This window comes from Macadamia integrifolia, chromosome 9 (genome assembly GCF_013358625.1).
Source record: "Macadamia integrifolia cultivar HAES 741 chromosome 9, SCU_Mint_v3, whole genome shotgun sequence".
Classification (NCBI taxonomy): Eukaryota; Viridiplantae; Streptophyta; class Magnoliopsida; order Proteales; family Proteaceae; genus Macadamia; species Macadamia integrifolia.
Genome location: NC_056565.1, coordinates 24,341,306 through 24,351,884, shown reverse-complemented (window position 1 = coordinate 24,351,884; position 10,579 = coordinate 24,341,306). Strand labels below are relative to the sequence as shown.

At 34.5% G+C, this 10,579-nt stretch overlaps 1 long non-coding RNA gene across 1 annotated transcript; it reads right to left on the bottom strand.

The window, feature by feature from the left end:
- Positions 1 to 7,703: 7,703 nt before the first annotated feature.
- On the bottom strand, positions 7,704 to 9,041 carry LOC122088437. Its single transcript, XR_006143062.1, has 3 exons — positions 8,851 to 9,041; positions 8,528 to 8,628; positions 7,704 to 8,434 (listed from the first exon to the last, which is right to left on the bottom strand). It is a non-coding gene; the product is annotated as an uncharacterized LOC122088437 (long non-coding RNA).
- Between the last annotated feature and the right edge of the window lie 1,538 nt (positions 9,042 to 10,579).

The following is a 10,579-nucleotide window of genomic DNA, read 5'->3' as shown; positions in this document are numbered from 1 at the left end:
AAACTAGAGGATTGTTTAGTTGTTTTACACTTTAGTCTTTATGATTTGGGCCTTGGGGGAAGAATTAAGAATTTCAAGAAGTCCTTTTTTTTTGTTAATCAAAGTGTCCAGATCAACTTACGTGCACCTCGACTAATCCTTCAGAAGACTAGCGCAGCAACCCATCGCCACAGTATCCACTGAAATCGCATATGCACAAATAAAAATCGAATCTGGGACCATACGCCTATCCACACAATCTCCAATTTTCCCTAACCATCTGGGCAACCCACGGATGGATCAAGCTAGGTCGAGCTTATGGAGGCTTGTAATTGGTCCAGTCAGACGACCAATGCATATGCCACTCACATTTGGAATGACCGATTATAAATGGGCCAGGCTTAAATCCAACATGTTTATTAATGGAGTCAGACTTAAGTTTGACACGTTTATTGATCTAACTAGGTCGGGCCATTTCAAGCTTTAACTTGTCAGGCTTGATTAGGCTTGCCGGCCGGACCTAGTATTGACAACTCTATTCCACACCAAAAAAAGTTGGAAAAGTTTCTCTTTCACCTTGGGTAAAGAGAATCAAAGCACATGATAGGATATCCTCCCCATATTCTACAAACCGACCTCCTCTCAATCTTACTCCCACATCTTACTGCCCCTTTGTGGAAACCATTTCACCTTGAGGTGAAGAAGAAATTTGACATGCAAAAGTCTTAAGCTCAATCCATTAAATGATTGGATTAGTTATATATCAACTTCCCACATAGAAAAAACAAATGTGTATTTTCATCCATTTGGTGAACCTTTTGCCAAATCAGAGTAGGAGAAGAAACACGAGTATTAGGCTAGTCAAGAGGTGACAGTTTCGACTTGAAAAACCAGTGCCCAGGGAAAGAAGTTGTGGGATCAAACTTTTTGTTGTATGCATGTGTGAGTGGGTCAGTATGTGTATAGGAATAAATAACCAATAGGCTGATCATTCGCCAGCGACGCTCATTAGGATAGTTAAAAAACAGAAACGAAAAGCAGAGGAGACAAGGCCCTTCCCAGGCTCTAGCAGTAGGATTTTGAATCACTGAAATGCCCTTACCACTGTCAACTTCTATGATGGAAGAACAATATCTGATGCGTCCTGGTCTCTAACCAGCCGCTTGGTTCCATGATGGAACTTCCATCAGCATTCTCTCTCTCTCTCTCTCTCTCTAAAAAAGAAAAGAAAATAGAGCATTGTCTTTGTATGTATGCACCTCCTTTAACCCGCCCAATTCCCCCACGGCCCACCCCAAAAGAAAAGGTGTAGGGCGCTAGTGGGGGACCCCAAACCTGGTCAACCAAGACTCTATCCATCCAACTGTTCAACTGGGACCTTCAAAACATCAAATGGAATTTTTTAATGGGTATGGGCACCAAAATCATAGTCACCAGCCTTTAATTGTAGTTAGATATAGCGGTGGACAATTGATATTGATTGGCAATTATACCCCCTACCCCCCAATCAAATCCTTGGTCACCCCACAAGGATGAACAGTAGTCTTACGTAATAAGAATATAATATACATAAAGATAATGATAAGACAAGAACATTAAAAATACTATATAGAATATGATTAAGACCCCAACATTTTAATTCATAATAAACCTAACCTATATAGATAGGACCCATTCGGGAATTGAATGTAGAGCCAGTGTTGATTTTAGACTTCCCATCACAAGGCTATTCAATTTCAAGATCCCGACTTGAATTTGACTTGGTCTCTCATCTCTTCAGTACTAGATATTAATTAACTTTTAAAAATTAAATTAATAAAAAGAGAATTTACTATCACTATCTTATACTTGGCCTATATTTATTAAAATTTTTTTACTTTTTACTTTGTTACTGATACTCTCTTACTTTTTTTTTATTTTTATATCTCTTTCTCCTCTGCTCTTTTTAAATACCCAGAATAACCTTCATTTTCACTTGTAACCTATTGCACTTTTTTGAAATTGATTGGTTCAAAGCATGGTTTCAACTAAACCACTAACAAGTTTTATCTCATCCAATCATCAAAGATATTATAAATTCAAAAAAGAATAATTTTGTATCCAATCTATATCTATATCGGTATCATATGTACTAGACAAAAATAATAATAATAAATAATATCTTTAATGACACATCAGTTATGTCAATATCCTTGATGATTGGATGAAACAAAACTTGTTAGTGGTTTGGTTCAAACCATGTTTTAAACCAATCAATTTGAAAAAAAATGTAATAGACTACAAGTGAAAAATGAATGATAATCTGGGTATTTAAAAAGAGCAAGGGAGAAAGAGATGTTAAAATTAAAATAAAAAAAGTAAGAAAATATCAGTAAAAAAGTAAAAGATAGGAAAGTTTTAGTAAATATAGGCTAAGTGTAAGGGACTGATAGTAAATTCCCCTAAAAAAAAAAAGTGATTAGCTTTTGATTATATAATTGTTTCACTCTCTAATCCCTCTTTCTCACTTGTAATATATGTCTCAAAGAGAAAAGGCGGGTCTAAGTTCTATTTGATCAGTTAAAAAGTTTGACCTTCCCTTAATTAATATCCACTTCTTCATCCTAGTTTATCTATTTAGTGTTAATTTTTTTTTCTTTTTTCTTTTTTGGTTTTAAGTGTTAACCTTAACACTAAAGAGATAAATACTTGCTAGATCATCATTGTATTCGGGTAGAGACAATTAGATTGATCACACCCACGAATGAACAACAAAGATGTGAGTAAATAATAGGGCCCACTTGGCCATTGCGCCAATATGGGGACCAACTAAGAGGTGCACATGCATTCGTCAACCAGCAGTCAGGGGAAGGGTGGTTTTTTTGCTACTCATGTGCATAGTTAATTAATTCCGAGCATACAGATGGAGAATTATTCGGAATACTTTATTTTGTTAATTCAATAATTTGGTCAAAATATTAGTAAAAAAAGCAGGGATAGTAAAATTTGGGTTTGGATTTGGAATCGAAAATTATTCGATTACAAAAAAAAAAAAAAAAAAAATTCGGATGTTATTTTTAATATTTGTAATACTTTTTTCATATTATCTATCAATTATCATATTTACAAAACATACAAATGATATAAAAATTAAAATTCTAAGGCAAACCCCACTGGACCCATGTCACCCATGACCCACCTTCCATGTTCTCCATAAAACCTAGAGAGAGAGAGAGAGAGAGAGAGAGAGAGAGAGAGAGAGAGAGAGAGAGTAATGGATGGAAGATTTAGTCAAATCAAAATGGGGTGAGAAATTAAAAATAAGAAAAAGTAACATTGGGATAATAAATGCATAATAATCATACTATTTCTAATGTTTATTATTATTTTTTTTAATTCGGATAAAATTAGGTTTGGCTGAATTATTCGTAATTTTTTTTTCAAAATTTTTATTTGATCCAGATTCATACTTAATTATTCATAAAATTCGGTAAAATTTGGTTTGAGTGTAGCATGTGCACGTGCAATTGGGTAGGCATGTTTTTTTCCATATTTTAAGAAAGAAAACAAAAAGCATGGGCAAGAGATCTCTGTCTGATTGCATGGTCCTTACCATAGTAAGTTTGGGAATGGTAATAATGTGGGATCGGATATGTACAACAATTAAATGGACTATACGACAATAATACATTTTAAAAAATTCAGTGCAATAAAACATATACGGCAATGATCCGGTACGTGTTTAATATGATTGTTCTATAAAAATTTGGGAGCAAAAATCCGGGATTAAAAATGATTGTTTGAAATTAAATTCTAATCTACCATGCTTTTATGGACACTAAAATCCAATCTAATTTTCTAATTTGAAATCATTTCCCATTCTTTTAATTCATATTTAATATTAATTAAATTTAACCCCAAAAAAAGGTATGACAGAAAGATTTAAGAGGAGAATCAAACCTCATCTCGTCTTGTAATTTTTACATGTTCTCTTCTTCTTCTTAGTACGAAAACAAGATTTAAGAAGATGGAGAATAAGTATTTGCAATCGTTCATCCCGGAGATGCACTTGGATTTTCTTGAAATTTCCATGGGGGTACAATCATAGACCCGTCACGGATCAATTGTAAGGCTCAAGAATCTCCTCCCTTCAACTCCTTTGATTTCTCAGATGCAATATTGCAAGAACAGAGGGAGGAGAACACCCATGTCATTTCTCTCTTTCTAATTATTCACATTGTTTGGCTACAACTATGTTTGTATATAATTGTCGGTCCAATTTAAATAGAGATTGTATGTTAAATTTCCTCAAAATTTGGGTCAAAAGTCTTGAGAGGCTGAGCCACCTCTTAGGTGGGACAGTAGTCCAAAAGGTCAATCCAACATTGTAAGAAGGGGCCAATGAGTTGCAGCTATCATCGCAACCGGTTCAGGCGGAGGTTTGGGAAAAGGGGAACCGGAGAGGAAAGAAGAAGGGGGGCAGAGAAGGATTGGCTCCAAATGTATCTGAAGAGACATACCTTAAAATAAAAGGTCGAGAGAAGAGCAGAAGCTTAGAGCAATGCACCTCACAATATCCTCTTCTTCTTCTCTCTTTTTGCCCTGTGAGTCAGCTTCAAAGCATGACGCGGCAGAATGTGGAGAACCCGAGTAGATCAGCCACAGTGGGTGATTTACTCGGGGCGCTGCGACGGTGACCGAGAAATTAGCCCAGAAAGTTGCCGAGGCTGGAAGTGCGGTGGTGTCAAAGATGCAGGGGACAGAGCTGGCTAGAGAGAGAGAGAGAGAGAAAGGGTGGGCAAAGATGCTGGAGGAACTAATAATATGGAGATACAGTGAAAGAATATGTGGTAGAGATGCAGTGGTACAGCGGTAAGGCTCGGTTGATTCCAATTTAGAGAGAGAGAGAGAGAGAGATGGGTTGATGAGATAAATAAGGATAACAAACAAGATAGTATAATCTACCCGAAAAAAGAACAAGATGACTGGCTGTAAACATGGAGTACACATTTTCTAAATATGGATTTTTTTTTTTCATTTTTTCTTCTGTGAAGATGAATGGAACAAGAACATACTTAAGGTACTATCCTGAAGAAACCAAAAACAGAGGAAGAATAGAACTGGCGTAGGTAAGACCTATCCATTTCATCTTTTGGGATTGAGATATTTTGAGTTAATAATAGACTTCTGTGGAATTAGAACAACTACTATTTTTGAAGTGTGGCCTGCTACATTGGCCATCCAGTTGAGATACATGCATTTTCAGTGCATTTGATAGGCTGGGTTTAGCTTGTTTATCAGTCTTATTTGAAATCTGCCAAAAGTTGATGCTTGGATATGGCCAACTAAACAAACATTTGGAAAGTAAACAAATCAAGATTTAATTATTTTGGAGAGGGTGATGACCTATCATTTGAATGCTCTCTTTCAAGATATGATTTTTGGGTGTTGGCTAATTGGTAATTACAACTATATTGATATTAGACAGATAATAAAAGAAAGAAAGAGAGAGATTGTAAACGAAGGAAATAAAACTATCTTCATATTCTAAATGAACACTTCTGATTCTCACATTCACCCAATGATGAGGATGATCTCCCTCAACCTTCATCAACTTCCATGGGTCTTAAGACTTCTGTTATGAAAATTATAAAACTAATGTTTAGTCTTCTTCCAAGATTTGATGTATAGGTTTATTTGGTTTCTTTCTCTGATCTATTTGCTTCTTATTCTCTTTTCTTTTTTATGCAGATGGAATACTTGGAACATCTTCCAGAATTAATCTTCTAAGCACACTTTGTGGAACTCCTGGACTAAGCTGTTTTATGACAAGGTTTGTTCCCATGCTGATCCATCAATTCTAATAAAAGCAGCAGTATGGATCAGCAGATCACTGTGGATCATGGAGACCTACAATGCCCCTGGATGCCTATACTTGGTTAGGCAACCAGTATTTCGTGCTAAAGTACTGGGTTACAATATGGATAAGGTATGGATGTGGCTCTAACCAGTCATATTTGATAAAGGAATCATTTGATGCTATGATCCAAAAGTTAAGATTCTCTAGGACAAGTTTTTTAATTCATCTTCTGATGTGGGGTCTCACTCATTATATCACTTATGGATATTACAGTGTTTGTATTGAAGTGAAGAATCACACTTTCAGGTTGAGTTACTAACTCTACTGTCTCAAATGTTCTGTTCCTTAATTCTAGATAATACTGTCTGAACTAGCCCTAGTTTATGCAACACCTAGGTGACAAGGAATTACAGGATATGCCAGGGGAGAGAATGCTAGAGCAGATCCTATCGAGAAAGGAGGAAAAAGGGGAAGAGGATGAAGGAGAGGAAAAAGAAGAAAAGAGGAGGGCGGGGGAAGGGAGAAGGATGATGAACAAAATATCCAACCTGGAATATCTTAGTATAGCTTGTATAGTCTTAGGAGCCCGAATTGATACAACAACAACAACATCCAAAACCTTATCTCAACTTAATGGGATCAGCTACATGGACATTCCAAGCAAGGACGAGCGCGAGGATCCATGCAAAAAGAATGACAGGTTATGGCTAATTATAATAAGAGCCGAATTGATGAAGGTTTAATAATTTGCAGAAGAGAATGAACCAAATGGCTGGGGCTTCTTCGATTATTTGTAGAAGTTAAAAGCATGCTGAGAGGCGCCCCCATCCACATCGACCAAGAATAACAAAAATTTGCAAAGCAAACATCTTGGAGAGACTATGGCCATTGGAGTCCAAAGGCAACCTTTGCAAAAAAAAATCAGGATGTCTCTTGTTTGGCATAAGAAGCATATCCAGTAATTTGGAGTTCTGTCAGTGCCCTGCATAAACATGCTTGAATTGAGGCTTCACTATTGTCTTGAATCTTGATAGTCATTTATATACTTCCCCTTCTTAGATGATGGTTACTATTTTCCTTTGGTGCTGGGTTGAAGGACAATGGTTTCAAATGATTTAAGACCAGTCATGAAGATTGATAAGATCACCATGCTCTTGAGCCAAAGTATACATTATTGGGGTATCTTGTATGGATGGCCAGAGGGCATTCCCACTCTTGTTGCAACAATTAGACTGCAGATAGTTACAGGAATTTAAAAGATCAACTTGAATGCTTCTCCTGGGGTATCCAATTGTAGCTGGTTGCAGTAGTATACTTGTGTACTATACTACTGTGCATAGAGGTATATGTCATTAATCTTAGGCTTAGTTTGGTGGTCAAGAAATGAATATAAAAAAGAAGATTTTTTTTTTGAAAATTCTTGTGATCATGAATCAATAATAAGGCTTAGTTTGAATTTGATGAGGGAAATAGACATAAAAGCCAATTATTGCATCGTGATGACAAAAATTAAAAGAAAAAAAAATCTTTTCTTTTCTATTCATTGACAACCAAAGTAAACCTTAAATAAAAAATAAAAAGAAAAACATTTTTTTAGTGATTTTATTATTATTATTATTATTGGGGGGGGGGGGTAGTCGGGGATAACTGGATTCATTTGGTTCCAAACCTCAACCAATTTTGCTAGAAGACACTTAAATTAAGCCAAAAAAGGAGTGGTCTTTTAGCCCATTTGTTGAGCCCACATTCATCTTTTACATAATATATATATATATATATATATATATACACACACACACACTAATAAAATGACAGGTGCAAATGCACGTGGCTAAGAGAGAGGAAGATGTATTTCAATCATATATGATATCCATTAAAGCAATTAGTAATTTAAGATGACTATTAAATTTCAAATAATGATAGACAATTACAACATATTTTTAGACAATCAATGGTAAGAGAGAGCACTCTCTTTAGTAATATGTCTCTCTATCTCTCTCTAAGAGATTTAGTTATAAGCTATCGAGGATGGGTTCTTTAGTTAAGGAACTTTGAATGTAGATGAAAACAACCTTGGAGTCTCTGAAGAGGGAACGACTTTGACTTCCTTTCTTTTTAAGCTCTTTCTATAGCCTTGGTTACAACCAGAGAAATCGGGACTTCAGAAGCTTCACAATCACCAATTTCATCATTGTGTAAGCAAAAATGATTTTCTTATAAGGTTCATAAAAACAAAAATGTAATGCTTTCATGTAAGAGAGCATATCACAAAAATAAAAGATCAATTGAACATGATTGAAAGACCTGTAGAACATATTAATTCTTGGTATTAATGGTTTGCTTGATAGTCTCAACTCTTTCTTTCATAGATTCCTTTACTTAGCAATTTGGGGTCATTTTGTTACAGATATCCAATGCTGAAATGATCCCTTTTTAGCCATATCTTTTTTCAGACAGATCTAGAGGCAATCACATGCATTCAGTAGAAAAACTTTGCCCATTAGGAACCAAATTGATACTGTAGTCGCTATTATTTTTTTAAAACGAAAACCCCGCCAATCCCATAGAAGAAACAGAACTCACGAGGATCACATTATTGAAAGAATTTCTCAACATCTGAAAAAGAAAAACAACAACGTAAACATCAAAACCTACGAAGAAAAAAATCCTCAAAATAAGAATGAGAGAAGCAACGAAGCATAATCCAACCAGTGGTGAGAGCCTTGATTGTCCCAGCGTGCCTTCATCTGAAATCGTTAAAGACTTCTTCAATCGATCGAGGATTATGAAGCCCTGAGGTCCTTTCATACCTGAGACAAGTTAGAGGGTTAATCCAACATTAGATACGATAAACCTATAAATGAACGAAAAAATCGAACATTTAAAAATTATGGATTAAAAAAAAAAACAAATTTTAGAAAATAAGAAGTGCATTATAGGATCAAGGAGCGAAGACGAATACCTTAAATTAAATCAATGAATAGGAAAAGAAAAAGCTAAAGAACTATATAAGAAACCTTACAATAGCTTACTTGGAGCCAAAAGAATAACAGAGAAAGGGAGTTCTTGGAGCTCTCATAGAGCAGATTGTGGGCTTTGGGAGAGAAGACCAAAGAGGAGACACAACTCTCTAATTTTGTTACCTAATAAAGGGGAGAGAAGAAAAAAGATTTTATTCACTAATAAATAAGATAAGAGACGTAATAAATACATGGGGGGAGAGAGATTCTATTTCCTAATGAAGGAGAGGGAAGAGGGAAGAGAGAAGAGTTTCTTTACTAATAAATAGGATAAGAGAGAGAGATTGAAAACGTGTATGAGAGAGAGAGAGAAATAACAGACGTTGGGTAGAGATAGGAACATATGTGAGAGAGAGAAAAAAAGATTTTTGATTTTGCTTTCTAATGGGTAGAGATAGGAACATGTGCGAGAGATAATTTTTTTTTTTTTTTTTTTGATTTTGCTTTTTAATAAAGGGGAAAGAAGAGGGAAGATTTTATTTACTAATGAATAAGATAAGAAACGTATTAAAAAATTAATAAATACATGGGCGGAGAGAGATTCTATTTCCTAATGAAGGAGAGGGAAGTGTTTCTTTACTAATAAATATAATAAGAGAAAGATTGGGTGAAAATATTCTGAACTATTGTTGTAAGAGACAAAAAATTGAAAAGTCCTGAGATATTGTAGTTGATTTTTTTGTCTTCTCTATGGTATATATAAGGAAGGATTCCAGTAAAAAGCCTTTAAAGTCGATGAAAGATCATTGAAAGATATCCTTTTTATATAATAAATCTCTCTATAATTTTGTGCCTTTTTTTTTTATCCCTATAATACGTAATATTTATAATTAATGACACCCCTTTCTCCTCCACATTTAGAGAAAGTGAGTGAGAGAAAGAAAATTATAGAGAGAAAATATCCGTTTCCTCCAAGTTTAGATTTTGTAAGGGATGGAATGAGAGATTTTAGGAGCGGTTTATTTATTTATTTATTTTATGATATATCTCTTTCTATATTTACCTTTTTAATTTTTCCATAATTATTTATAATTCTCTCTTTGGAGAATCTCCCTCCATTGTGCTTCACCTTTTTTTCAAAGAAGAGAGAGAGAGAGAGAAATTTAAGAAGGAATATTATATGCCTTTTTTTTTTATCCTTTTTAATATTTAATTAATTAATAATTACTCTCTCTTTCTCCTACACGTTTAGAGAGAGAAATAGAGAATTATGGATAGTTTATTATTATTATTTTTTTTTTTATATCTCTCTCTTCATAATTGTTCATTCCATCCCCATTCTCCATAATTATCTCTATTTCTCTCTCCACTCTCCCACTTTCTCCTCCACGTTTAGAGAGAGAAAGTGAGAATTATAGAGTTTATTATTATTATTTGTTTCATCTTCCATTTTGAGGGGTGAGAGGATGAATGGGTTTAGGATTTATAATTATATGCCTTTTTAATACTTAATAATAATTATAATTATATGCCTTTTTAATACTCCACTCTCCCCCTTTCTCCTCCACGTTTAGACAGTGAGAGTGTGAGAATTATAGAGTTTATTATGATATTTGTTTCATATTCCATTTTGAGGGTTTTTGGTCATTTTGAGGATTTTTCCAGTGTTTTTTGGTCATTTGAAAATTCTTTTGGCAGATGTAAATGATTTTTTTGTCATTTTGAAAAAGTATATCAAAGACAGGGAGTACGTACTTTTATATAGTAATATGATAGTAAATATATATATATATATATATAT